This window comes from Vicugna pacos, chromosome 17 (assembly GCF_048564905.1).
Source record: "Vicugna pacos chromosome 17, VicPac4, whole genome shotgun sequence".
Lineage (NCBI taxonomy): Eukaryota > Metazoa > Chordata > Mammalia > Artiodactyla > Camelidae > Vicugna > Vicugna pacos.
The window spans coordinates 32835990-32850357 of record NC_133003.1 but is presented as its reverse complement, the minus strand read 5'-3'; the positions used below and the strand labels follow the sequence as shown (position 1 = coordinate 32850357).

The 14368-nt window shown below is 42.4% G+C and overlaps 1 protein-coding gene across 2 annotated transcripts in view; it reads right to left on the bottom strand.

Annotated features, from left to right (window-relative positions):
• Positions 1-14353, bottom strand: part of ATXN7 (ataxin 7) — a 136997-nt gene extending 122644 nt beyond the window's left edge. For both annotated transcript variants that reach the window (XM_072941609.1, XM_072941615.1), the window contains exon 1: positions 14324-14353. The gene's annotated coding sequence lies outside the window, so the exon portion shown is untranslated. The remainder of the gene's footprint in view (positions 1-14323) is intronic.
• Positions 14354-14368: the final 15 nt, after the last annotated feature.

Here is a 14368-nt window from a genome sequence, read left to right as displayed (position 1 = left end):
TGGTAGAGGTCAGGGCTTGAAGCCAGTTCTTTTTCCTTCCTTCTGCAACTCTTTATCGAGCTCCAATTTTAAGCACCATGCTTGAGGCTGAGCACATAACTGAAAGAGACAAGAACCTTGTTCTCATGGTGCTTACCTGCTGGTAGGAAAGACAGCCATCAAACCTTTACACAAATACACGGGAAGGTGTTGAAGGAGGAAGAGCAGGGCACCTGAACATCTATGGGTTTGAGAGTAAATAATAAGATCCTTGGAATTTGTCTGGAAGGTCAGGAAAGTCTTCTGTGAAGAGATGGCATTTAAACAGGGACCAGGAGGCAGAAGAGGTTTGGGGAGGCGAGGGTGGCACCAGGCTCTCCAGGCAAGGGAACCTCAAAAGAGACTCTGAGGAAGCACGACAAATAGGAGGGACTAAGAGGCCAGAGGACGTAATGAGGCTGGAGCTGTAGGCGGGGCCAGATCACAGAACCACAGCAGAACGTGGTAAGGATTCTGGGTGTCATCCATCACTGAAGCAATGGCAAGGCACCAAAACATTGGCTACCCTTGATGAAACAAGTAGCAAAGGGCTTACTCTGACCCCAGGTCCCTGGTATCTTTTTATCATGTGTACTTCTAGGACATGGCAGGGATAGTTATGAAGAAATATTTGTGAGCCACACGAAAGAATCTTTGGTAAAGACAAAGTAAATACTTTCTCTCTCTTTTTAATTCTACAGCTGATGCCTCTATTAAGGTTCCTATTGCTGATGATTATAGATGGATGTGGACCTCTTTTCACTGGTCATAAGTTCCTGGAAAGCAGAGTAAATATCTTATTCATTTCTCTCTCAAAGCCAAATGCTCAGTACTTATGGAATGAAACAGACCCTCTTTAACAGCTAAAAATCTCTTCTTATATTTCTAGATTGGCTGAGGAAGAATCTTCTTACCAGTTCATCCCACCTTAGTGAAACAGATCTTAAGGGATAATAAGCAAGGACTTAAAAAAAAATTCCACTTTCCTTTTGCAGCTTAATTTTAACAACAACAAAAAAATTATTTTACCCAATGTGTGATTAAAAGTACAATTTTTATATTTTAGGATAAATCACTTGCACAGTTCACATGCATATTTAAGAAAAAAAAAAGTCTTAGTTTAATTTTAACCAAGAACAAAATGCCCCAACAGAAGGTTGTTCAGTGATTTCCCTAGTCTTCTGAGAATTGTTCAGATTCTCTCTTTGAATATTAATTACTCTGAGTAGGGCAGGGTTAACTGTTTAGACTACCCATATTAAAAGACAGAACTGAGTCATAATCAATAGTTCACATACTTGAGGGTTTATGTTAGGATTTCAAGAGATGAAGATGATAAGACAAAAATGATGAAAGCGGGATTATGAACATGTTACTAGGGTGTGCTAGTAATTTTCAGTTTGATCCTCTTCCCAACCCCAGACCAATTTTCCACCATTCCAGCCATGCTCTGTGCCCCAAAGGCTGACCCCTCTGGGTGGCATCCCTGGGTTCATGCGGGCAGGCTTCCAGGTGCGGTTGGCCAATAGAAGGCACTGGAAAGACATCAAAGAAGGAGGAAAGAAAGTGGGGGAGGGGATTTTGCTGCTTTATTCCCTCCCAGGTCTGGGCTGCATTTTCTGGCAGTGGCCGAATCCCTCCAGGACTATAGCACCTCTCAGACAGCCCCTCCTCTATGGCTCCAGCTCCCTCACTGGACTCCAGGAATGAATGCTATTTCTTCTCTTTTGCTCCTTTGGACCCAGTAGTGATCATGTCTTCCTATTGCTGTTAGTTTCTGGGTGACAGGAACCCCATGTCACCATTAACTCTGACCACTCTTCGAAAATAATCTCTCCATTAAAGTCTCCCAAACCATCAGAGTTGGACTCTGTTTCCTGCCAGACCTAAGAATTCAAACCATAGACTTTTAAAACCAGCAAACTCCCTCCTTCGCATGTGAGCAGTTATCACAAAGGTCATTCATTTTCCAGAGCAATTCCTTCACACCAAGCACTGCATGCAAGCTCTTAGATTTCTCAGGCAGAAATGACACCTTTTAAACTGGTCAGTGCAGGAGAACACGGGAGGGCGCTCTTGAAAGACAGCTGGCAGAATGGAGGGGCTGACATTTAATTCTCGAGGCAGGAGTCGGCTACATGTCAAGAATAAAATGTTTACAAACAGATGCCACTTCCTCCTATTTCTCCCTGGGTTTCCTTTCTCTGAGGGCTTGGAATCAAAGTCAGCATTGTATTTTCACGCTGAACACCTAGAAGTTGTATCACTCACTGCCTGGGGAAGTTGTCCTGTGCGTCTCTTTGCTTTGCTAGTTTCTCAGACCTGAGGATCTGCTTACCACTAGCCAAGGCACACAGAAAAAGAGCCAACCATCTTGTATTACTAGCCACCTGCCTGTGATCTTTCCTTCTCTCTCACTTTCATCCCGGGATAAATCTTTCTTCTGCACTAAGCAAAAGATGAGCAGGATGAGAAAATTCTGCTTTGCTCAGCCTTGCCTGTCTCTTTAACAGATCCGACCAGATTAGCACTTTTCCACTGCAGAGGACTGGCATATGCTTATACCGTAATCTGCTCTGAGCTCCTTCTTCGGATTTTCCTTTTACCAAGGCGACTGGATTTGAGGTTAGACGTTAAGTGAAATCACCTTGGAGTCTCTAAACACTCTACCTTGCTTTCACTTGATTCGAGTATCCTGGAGGTTACTGTATTTCTGAATATTGGGGCATTCTTTTGCTCAATCAAGAGCTGATTTAAATAATTCTTCTAGAGAGTGGATAAGAACTGATGTGACTTATGGCAACAAGCCACTCCAACAAAGACTCCAAACGTTTCCCTCTGCAACCAGCAGGCATTCAGAGCCGACAGTAAGAGTTGCTAAGATAAAGACCCCGGCAGACAGACTAGTCTGCAGAAAAGATGCTCTGCTACACTTCAGTGAAGGCTGGCCAAAGGGCACGAGAGCTCTCTTGTCCCGTCCCGGTGGGGAAGCCCCTCTCTTCAGCCTAAAGGCAACACTGGGAAGCAGTGAGATTAACAAAACTTGGCTCGCGCTATAGTATATCCATTTCTAACACTTGTTACCCTTATGTGCTCGTTTCAAAGGATATTTCATTAGCGAACTCCATAAACAGGTGGCTGGATATACATCAAATGTTAATAGTGATGTCTCTGGGTAGTAGACGTACGAGTAACTTTTGTTTCCTTCTGTGTATTTGCAAAATTTCCCAAATTTTCTATAATTTCATTACAAACACCAATGATTTTTGCAATCAGGGAAAAATTATTAAACAAAAAACTTTTGAGCAGTCAGGAATTTCTGTTTCCCATAAGAACCAAGTTTATGCAATTCTTGAAACTCAAAAGCCAAATTACATTTCTTACCCTTTATGTATTTTAAGATTTTCAATACTACAATCATTTTATGAACTACGGTATTTTTACCCCCCTTAACAGAGGCACTGAGGAGTAAACCCAGGACCGCGTACACAGCAAGCACATGCTCTACCACTGATCTATAGCTCCTGCTCTCCTGAATTATGTTTTCAAATTAAGAAACCATTCAAAATGTAAATAACAAGAATGCTAAATTGGGTTTAACACGTACATTTTTTCTGGTACACATCACAACCTTAATTGAGATAATTTAGACTCTTCAAGGTCAAAATTTACTATTTTCATACCCTGAAGCATTCCCAATAGAGATGAAAAAAATTGGAACTGTCTCTTTTTGTGAGAATAACACGCAGACGGTATCATATGCAGTGATATGGCTAAGAGACTACGGATAAAAAAACAGACTAGTGTTTCTTCCACCACAAGAGCCAGCCAGTAAAAACTTTCCAGTCTACAGCTGATTAATACTTGACACCAGATCTCTGGAAAAGAAAGCTAATCGTTGCTGGCTGCTAGCTCAAGCAACGGACACACTCAAAAAACCTGCCTACTGCTATGTCATGACTACCGTTTACTATGACAACTGATTATTCAATTTACTGTCATTTATAGTTCTAAACAGAAACCTGGAATAGGGACTAGCTTTTCTCGGACCTTCCTTTCTTATGATCTACAATACCCAGACATGTTATTCATTGTTTTGTAGTGATGAACTAAATTAACAGGGAATCTGGGAAACAATAAACATCTTTACTAGCTTCAGGAAGCTAGTAAATTTGAACAAGAGATTCTTTTTAAACTATCATAATGTAATGGCAAATGGTCTCTTTTCCAACTTCGATTTCTAGAGGATTTATAGTTGTAATGATCATAAATAATTGTTATTTATTTATAAATAAATTAATTAATAATAATAATCAACAGGGAGAGTAGTGGGGGGAGCAGAGAATGGAATCAACTAAGACTAAGAGCAGCTAAGAGGAGATATTTAATCTCCTTTTGTGTTCAGTACATTAAAACTTAAAAAAAAGAATAAAATATAAAGAAATGAACAGTACACATTTTTCAATTTAGAACTTTCTCTTCAGGACTAAATCCAAGGATTCTGAAGGTTCAAAGCGTCTGCAAAAATGAGACCATGAGACAAATTAGAAATGCAAGCCACGATGAGAAAATCAGATTTTTGACTAGTGTTAAGTGTTAACATAACGTTTTTAGAAGCTGTAGAAATAAGTTCCTGAAACAAATTAGAAAAAGACAGTTTAAAAACTAGTGTTAAATGCTAAGACAAGGTTCTAAAAGCTACCAAAAAAGTCCTGGGATGTCTCTATTTGCAAAAAGGTCTGGCCAAACAAGAACCAGCATATTGCCACTACGATCACAGTGATGGTTCAGACAACAATGAAACTTTAAAAGCTATGGGGGAAGGGCCCAGCATACAACCCTATTGTTAACAGAACACTGTCTAGAGAACTTACTTAAACAAAAGTGTCAAGTGCGCCTCTCAAAATCTTTTGTAGTGGTGGTGGGCCTAAACAGCAGAAAACAGGGCAGATCATTTAAAAGAAGAGTCCAGGGATTGGGAGGACAAGGGACTACACCAAAGGTGGTAATTACATCCTGGGGAAGTTAAAAAAAAAAAAAAAAAAGGGCCAGACTGAAGGGCTCCAAGAGGTACTTCAAAACCAGCTGAATGGGAAGAAGGGGTGGGGTAAATGTGCTCCTCGACTGGTTGTCTGTGGGGAAATAAAAAGACACTGGCGCTCCAAAGCAAGAATAAACAAAAGTGGCTGCAAATGACCAAGGTGACTATTAGATACCGCCATTACACACCAATGTCCCCACGGTAATGGAGGTTAATCGTAGGTTCACCCAGCTCTAACTCACTCTGAACCTTAAGAAACCAGAAAAGGGGCTTCTGTCGTTGGTAAACCACCATTCTAGAACTGCCCTCAGCAAAGGCTTGGGGACTCAAAGCACCCAGGGGTTCCCCCGCCCACAGTCCTACGCTGCAGGAGTAACTGCTCGCCTTTCCTAAACCATATCCTTAGCTGAAAAGTAGGGGAAAATATGCTCTTCTCTGACTTCAAAAGATTAGAGTGTAAAATAAAACAGGAAAACATGTGAAAAAGCTCTGAATAAAATCACACTGTATTTGCACATTTTACAGATTGAAACATTTAACCTACGTGGTAGGCTGTCTCTTCGGCTTATAAACGGGAAGGTCTAAAATGTTTACTTTATGGTATTAGCAAGGATACAGTGAAAGCAAGTAGACACTATGAGACGAGAGAGAAACAAATGCAGGGCAGTTTGGGACATTTAGTGTTTATCTCACCGTGTGTCAAAGGGATCACCATGCACTGGGTAAAAACGTTCTCAACAGGGACCCTGTTACCAAAGAATGGTTAAATTACACTCCACGTGCTTTTCTTTTAAAATATCAGGGAAATGCATGATATGTTTTACAAAAGATCACCACATAAAAAAATGGATAAATATGTTACTGCACTTACAGTGGTAAGTGCTGATTAGCTGAAATGGAAATAGATGGTGTGTAGCCACAAGACTGGGTCTCAAACTGGTTTAAGAGGCACGTGGGGTTGAGAGGGAGAGGGGTGTTGCAACATTACATGTGATAGATGATGTACAAAGTAACACACACTTAGAGGCCCACAAATGTTTGGATGGTGGACATCTGTGGTTTTACCAGCCCTGCAACCACTCCCCCTGCTGAGGGATGACAATCACCCCAGTAGGTACTTTCTTGATGAGGCAGGAACCAAGGCACCTGCCACCCAGTCTGAGCCTGAGAGATACACCCGCTAGAGAGAGGGGTTAAAGACAGTTGGAGAAGTCACGAAGCCCGGCACCCTGAGGATACTCTCTGCTGAGTCCTGCTACCTGGATCCCTGAAGCTGCTCTGGATCTGATTCATTCTGAGGCCTGGTTCCGAATTCAGTTGTGTTGTCAATGCTGGGAGCCACACCACATTCTTCTCATAGGCTTTTTCGCTCAGAGTGGCCAGATTTAGTCTCTAGTGTTTACAACCAAAAACCTTTAGCTGATTAGTTATTATTTTGAGTCTAGAAGACTCAATTTTCTCAAAGATTAGGAAGATAAAATTTGAGTGACAAGTTATTTAGACTACTAACTTTATGGTAAAACAAAGGCGTGTATTATTACAAAATTTATGTAAAATTTTAAGACATCGGATTTTTCTTTTGAGATTTTTAAAGACATGCTTCCTCCCACTTCTCACTCTTTCCCTGCCCCATGCAAGTTTCTTTAGTAACAGGTTTAAGAAGCACCTCAGGCCACACAAGACCTGCACAAGAACTACCCTGCCCTAAAAAATAAATGATCATTGTTTTAAGCCACAAAGTTGTGGACTGGGTTGTGGTTAGTCAGCGATACCTGGCCGACGTGCTCCACGAATTATCCCAATATGTCCACATTCTTTTATTCCATGTATTTCCTACAAGTTCCTATGAATGAACTCAACACTCCAGTGTTACCGGATAACTATGCCCCAGACAGATGTGGCTACACTTCTCACTCTTCATGGCCAGGTCAGTGTTTCCAATTCCACAGAAACAATAAAATGTATTTCAGTCAGAACATAGAGGTTTAGGCGAGGAGTAGAATGCCAAAATAACTTCAGTGAAAATAAAGTTTAAAAATTTCTCAAATTATCATAGTTACACCATAAGGATGCAGGTCCAAATAGAGCTGAGTTGAAATGGAAGGTACCTGGCTAAGAGAAGAAAAATGAAGCTAAATTGCCATGATTTATTTAAAAACTAGAGAACTCAAAACAGATTCTCCCCTTTACAGTTTTTGTGCCTGGAATTTCTTTGCATATACTTTAAAGATGATCAAAATCCTCTTTTAAAAGTTTCCCACACACTGTCTAGAGAAAATGCTTGCTTCAAGTCACCATCCATTCAACAGCTATTTACGTAGCACCAATTCTACGCCAGTGAGTCACTGAGCACTCCGTTTTTTTGTTTGTGTGTTTCTTGTTTTTGTGATAGTGTACCCAGAGATACCAGGGTAAAGGGAGAATGACTTGGTGAAACTAGAGCACACACCTGTCTTGGTCAAGGTACCTGGTCTGGTTAGAGGGTTGAGGCTGATGGATGTGGCCAACAAGGCTCTGCCCTCATGCAAACCTGTATCTAGAAGGGGGGAAATACTAGCAGCTAATATTAATTATTATTATCAGCACTACGACTGTCAGTGTATTACCTCTCCCACCACCTCCTCCTCCTGAGTTACTGCTAAGTATCTGGCACTCTGCTAAGCACTCACCTCGTGCAGCCTTCACAACAGGTTAGCAAGGTATCATCCACATTGTACAGATGAGGAGACTGAGGTTCTAAGTGGACAAAAGCAACAGAGACAGTAAGCTCATGCTTTTACCCACTAGCCTATACTCCCTCCATAAGTGTGAACTCCTCATAACTTTAGGAGAACTTCAACAGGGGGAAAAATATCCTTCACAGCAAGAAATGAGGCACCACATACTCTCTTTATCAATAAACGTCTATGCATCTGTGTGTGTTTTCAGTGAGTTTCTTCTAAAAAGTGGTATTTATTTAGTCCTGTATGGAATTTTTTTCCTTCCTGTTGGAAGAATCTGGAAAATACTCTTGCTTATTAGTAATATAGAAAACATTTTTAAAGGCATATGAGAAACCGTATTTCACTTCTCATTCAGTACAACACAGACCATGGCGGGAATTGACCATCTTGGGGAATGAGGCCTCAGCCACAAATAGGAAATGTTTTCAATTAGTATGTTTATTCTTTAATAACTTTATCATGTTCTCCTGATTATAAAAGCAGCACATACCAGTTGGAAAAAAAATGAGAAAAACATAAAGAAAAAGATCGTCCACAATATTATTACCTAGAGACAAGGAGCTCCTTTTAGTATTGGGTGTACACCCTTCCAGACGCTTTCTTTATACAGGGCTCTCGTCCACCTTAAAAATCACACATTAAACATAGTCTCATGCTATCTTCTGTTTTTTTGAACATTCTATGTCAATAAATATCGATCTGCATCATCCTGTTTAAAGATTGCACAGTATTGCACTGTTGGATAGGCCCTAATTGACATAATCAATCCTTAATTAATAGGCATTTAGTTTACTTCCTATATTTTGCTATTACAAAAAACAGTGCAGTGAGCAGCCTGGTACACACATCCATGCACACTTGACGGATTATTTCTTTAAGATAAATTCCTAGATGCTGACTTGCCATTTCATTCTACGACTCTGGATTCATACTGCCCAAAGTGTTACCCAGAAAATGTGTACCCAATTTACCTTTTTCAAAAGAAGGAAACCCTTAAACGTTAAGAGCAGTAACATGTTTTATATTTCTAATGTTTAAATAAAATGATCCAAAACTACAGTTTATCTCTAAATACCTAAAATACCAACTCGTGCCTCTGATACTGCATTAGGTTCACATTTGGAAGGGGGAAATTCTAAGGTACTCAATAAGTGGGGTTTATTTTCAACATAAAGTGGTTTTGAAAAGTTAAACTCCAAAAAGTACGTATTTGCTGCAAAACAAGCAAATTAGTAGGGAATGCTAAAAGGCAGTGAGAGGGTCAAAAATAAACCAACCAGTCGTAGTGGTCACCAGGTCACCAGATCCGCATCCCATACAATGGCCAAGAGAGAAGGGTCAAGAGAGAGAGGAAAGGTGAAAACTACCAGAAGCGACTCTCAGAGCTTCAGTGATGGCCGGATGAAATGACACACAGACATATACATCCACGTGCTCTGTACACACCAATCCTGGAGCTAATCTCCAGGGGTTAGAACACAAGAGGAATCTTTGTGCGCTTTATTTAACCAAACATCATGCAGAAGCGGGTCAGGGAGGCCGGATATAGGTAAGAGTGGCCAGTTAGCAGCTTGAGTGTTTAGCATCAATTACTTCCCCTTCGGGGCACAGGAGGGTAACTAGAACTTGACACACAAAACAGCTCCAAAGGCACTGATTCCCTTCAAAACCACCACACAGGACAGGGCTCAATCTTCAAGCTCCATGGAGAACTGGGCAAGGTGACAACATTTTTAGCAAAAATTTACTGGTGAGTAAAATGCGTGTGAAGGGAAGGCCACACACTGTAACTAATAACAAGTAACCTACTGGGGCTTCATCCTAACGGGGGAGGTGGAGGCATTAGATAAAGCAGCCACACCAGCAGCACGTGCAGCGGGGAGGAGAGGGGAGGACCGCCTGGTGATGCCACAGATCAAAAGCACTTATGAGTCTAACATTCTTCGAGGCAAGGGGTCAGCAAACTACGGCTTATATGTGGGTCAGATCTAGCCTTGGACTGTACATACCATGAGCCGCTGCCCACACGGGACATTTTTAAATGGTTGAAAAAAATTTTTTTAATATTTCATAAAGATTATATGGAGTTCAAAATCAGTGTCCACACAGCTCTGCTGGAACACAGCCACGCCCACTCACTCCTGGCTATGACAGCGTTCCCCAAGCGCTGACAGAGGAGGCAGGCGTGACGGGGACCCGGGTGGCCAGCAGAGCTGAAAGCATTTACTATCTTATCCTTTACAGAAAGTTTGCTGACCTCTTTTCTAGGCCATGAAATTAGTTGTTGCGGAATGGTTCACAGAGCTAAACCTTACTGCATACTTGCTGGTTTGGCCCCAGTGTACCCAGGATCTAAACGTACCCTGCCAGCCTAACAGAGAATACAACCCCACTGCACGTCTAAAAGGTCCTGTAGATGCTGGGGTACCTGCCAATGGTAACGAGGAAGATGCAAACAGTAGGATGGTACCAGAAGGTTTATGCACGAATGAGTATGATTAAAGGTTTTCTCTCTGAAGAATATATGAGCTATTTCCTTCCACAGATGACAATTAAACCATCCTCAAAATGGCTACCACCTTTGAGTATTTACCAGGGGCCTAGGACTGGGCAAAGCCTTTTGCTTGTAATGGTCATCTTCTCTAGATTCAGAAAGGCTGGCTGGCTCATGATATGGGAGTCAAACTCAGGTTCAAGTCTAAAGCCTGTTGTTTCTAACCACTCCCTGACTTGAAAGCACAAGGCAAGAAGGCTCACCATGAATAAATAAGAGGAAAAGGGAAAGACCAGAGAACAGTGGAAGAAAGTCTATTTTTATGGCCATGAGCATTACAAACAAGTATTTTATTCATTTCTCGCTCCTTCTCTCTCTCTCAACTCATAATACTCTTTCTTCAATGTTTAAAGAAAGGAAAATACAATTCATTTCTTTCAGAAACTTGCTTGTTAAGAAAAATCAGTGCAGGTACCCAAATACGGAGGCATTTTAAAGATGTCAAAATCAGACAAAGTTATAGGTCTAACTTCCATTAATTCAATCTCTGGTGTATGAAGTTCCCCAAAGGAGGGAGGAAGGAAACATTTTTTCCAGGCAATGGCCTAAAAAGTACATGTGCAGTTTTTTAATTTAGATTTTTCATTTAAACTACAAATGAAGAGCAAAGTTAAATGGAAAAGCACCCAAAGAAACAGCTATGTTGCTGGTGGGAAGCTGTTCCTTTCTGCCTAGGATCCATGTCCTTGGCTTTAACAACGGTACCGCCATTTTTCTTCAACTGTCCTCCAAAAGTCTACAATATAAGAACCACACAATCCTAACCCATCTCTGAAAACTGGATTTTTAAAAAATGTTTCAATCTGCTAATATTTTCACCATACTTACTCACAAATAATGTACACCATTATGATACACCATGTTTGTACATGTTTACTCAGGTGCTTATTAATGATGACCCACATCCAGCTTCCAAGTCCTTCCTGTGGGCCTGATGAGAGGCTCGGAGTTTCATACAGGGACCTTCACGCCAGCCTCCCAACACCTCTACCAGACAGGCTTTATCCAGATGAGGAACTGGAGGGTCAGGCAGGTTAAGTAGCTACAGGGAATGAAAGAACCCAGGCTTGAACCGAAGTCTGCTTTGACTCAGAAATTGTGTTTTTCCCGTGGTACTCTGTCTTACCAAGGCACCAACACATTTTCTTAGAACGACTGCCTCCAGTCAAACTTCAGATCTGCTGGAGAGCAATAAGAGAGTGGAGCTGAATGAACAACTTGCTCTAAGAGCTGATTGTCAAGCTCAAGCCTCCACTTGTTGACCATCAAGCTATTTGGTCTAAATTTTTAAATACAATTTTTAAAAAGCCACAAGGCACCCAGGATTGGCACGTCAAGCCCTTTATGTGTGCGGATGGCTTACCAACTGAAAGACAACTCTTTGCTTTGGGATCAAAATGGCAGTGCTTTTGTGGCTCTAAGACCACATGACTAAAGACAACTTTAAAAGGCAAGTACTGAGCACAAAGATCTCCTTTTTCTTATTTTTTTCCTCTTAAGAATTATTCTAACTCCTGTTTTATTTAATAAAAACAAACATCTCTAATTCCCTAATTAGGCCCTGGACCTCTTTTCTAAAACTACAGACTCCTTTCCATCAGTAAAATACACATACACAAAAACTTTTGGTCACACCTATAGCAGGTTCGGGAATCCTTTGAAGCCCATTCATGGACCCTCTGAGGTCCACAGACCCCAGGATAATCCTTGTTCTAAAGCATATGACAGAAATACCTATTTAACTGGATCAGGATAAAGACCAGATAGCCAGCTCGCATCATCCTTTATAGTTTCAGAGGCTAATATTACATCAATACTCAAAGAAACTTTCTTAACTAGACTCTAATACCCTCCAAGAAACTAGGAATCCAATGACTGTAGTAAATCACCAATCCTAGGTTCAAAGCCCAAATTAGTTTTGTTATACTTTAAAATCTGCTACTTCTTTCTGCCCACAGAGATCTCCCTGGGAAAGGAAGAAATGTTAGTAGGGCGCAGAGCTTCACTCTGTCCTATTTTAACATTCACGGACATGTTAACATATAACAGATTGTATGAAAGGAAGACGACTTGTAAGATTTATTAAAAGATGTTCTCTCACTACATAGGAGATGAAGAAAAGTCAATCAAAAAAATCCTTCAATGTTCAACACAAAGATCTGTGTAATGCAATTGTGAGATAAGTTATGCGGCTGACAAAGCAGATTTTTTAAGTTCAGAAAGCCTCAAATTTTGCTGTTTCTCACCACCTGAGTCAAGAATTTTCAGGAATGTTTATTTTCAGGTATACTTCAAACTTTAAAGCCTTTCTCATCTCTCTTGGTCATTTTGCTGCAGAAAGTTTCTAGCACTGTCCAACAAAATACAAAATGAACTTACAAAGGTATTTGGCCAGGACTCCAGCTATGACGGACAGATAGAATGTCTCATGAAAATTTAAGTTACAGGGGGCAGTGATAATTTCCCATAAACGTTACAGATTAAGTCACTTAGATACTATTTCCAAATCAGTATTATGATAAGGCCAGGTAACAAGTAACGTAACAAGAACATCATTTCACCACCTGACAATTACCTTTCAAAGAACAATGACCCCCTCCAAAATGTCACTTGGGATGGACAGTCAACTGACACTTTCCATTTACAGTTTGTAGGACTTAAGAGTTCAAGTAATTCTTCTTTTGGTTTAAATGTCTTCTCTCCCTCTAAACCAAGAAAAGGAACAGACTCTGAAGCCCGTGCACAGCCAGCGTTTAAGCTAACACTGTTTCAAAGCCAGGAGAGATTTCACACTGTGGGGGAGGGCAAGAGATACCTCAAAATATTCACTCAACTGTGATCTTTTTTTTTTCCGCTTTGTGCTGAAAGTCAAAGGTGCACTGTTGAAGAGCACTACTGAAGTTTTCACTTCACATATATGAATACAATTTTACACATACTGATTTCTAGCTAGAGGTGAAGCACCCTTCACTATTACACATTTGCATGTACAGCTCTTCCTCTTTAAAACAACTGAGAGAAAATAAGGAGAATGAACCCAATCTGATTAAGGAAACTGAAACAACCAAATCCATCCTCCATAATTGCTTCATCCCGGATATGAAGAGGCGGGGTACTTGGGTGGGGAGGGGGGCGAACTGTAAAATAACTCAATAAAATAATCAAACCTGGGTTCCAAACTCTGACCCGCTTCTTGCGGCTAACTGAATCTATCCCACTGGAGATCAAATCAGCCGTACTGGTTGGTGCTCGTTTACTCTCGCCTCTCACCACGGAGATGTTGCCATTTACAAGAAACTCATCGAAGTTGAATCAAAGTGACTTTTGGGAAGAGATGCCAATATAATCGGCAGTGTGCTCCGGAAATGTGTAACTCGACACACAAGGCAGCGTTTCTCATTGAGCACCTCCCTCCCTCTTCACTCACTTTCGACTTCCCCTTAAGATGGGGACCGTCACAGTTTTTGAAAATCACAGAGAAAAATCAATCAATAAAAGCACCCCATCCCGGCCACCGCCGGCATTCCGGCGTCCGGGGAGGATGGCGGGCACCCGGCTCCCCGTGGCGGCTCGAACTTCGCCAGGAGGTCGCTAAGTTTCTCTGTCCCCCTTTCCCGGCACCCGCACGAGCCCCGAGGGGAAGGGGGCGGCCGCCGGGGCCGGAACGCGCCACCTGGAACCCCGGGCCTTTTTCGCTCGCCGGCCGCGCCCCGCGCAAGTGCCCGCGCGCAGGACCCGCCCGGGCGCGCGTGGGCGCCAACTTCGCGGGGACCCTTCCGCCGCGCCCCCTCGGTGCTGCCGGTCCCCCGACTCCCGGGCTGAGCCGGGGATGGGCCCCCGCCGCCCGCCCCGCCCCGCCCCGCAGGGGAGCAAGCCCACCCCCAGCGGCGGCATCCGGGATGGGGCGGCGGGGGCCGCGGTCGCCCTCCCCGGGCAAGCGCGGGGGGCTCGGCCCCCGCCGCCCCGGCGGCGCCCGAGTGAGCTCACCTGGCGGCTGGCGGCGGCCTCCGGGGCGGCCTCTGGGCGTGGGCC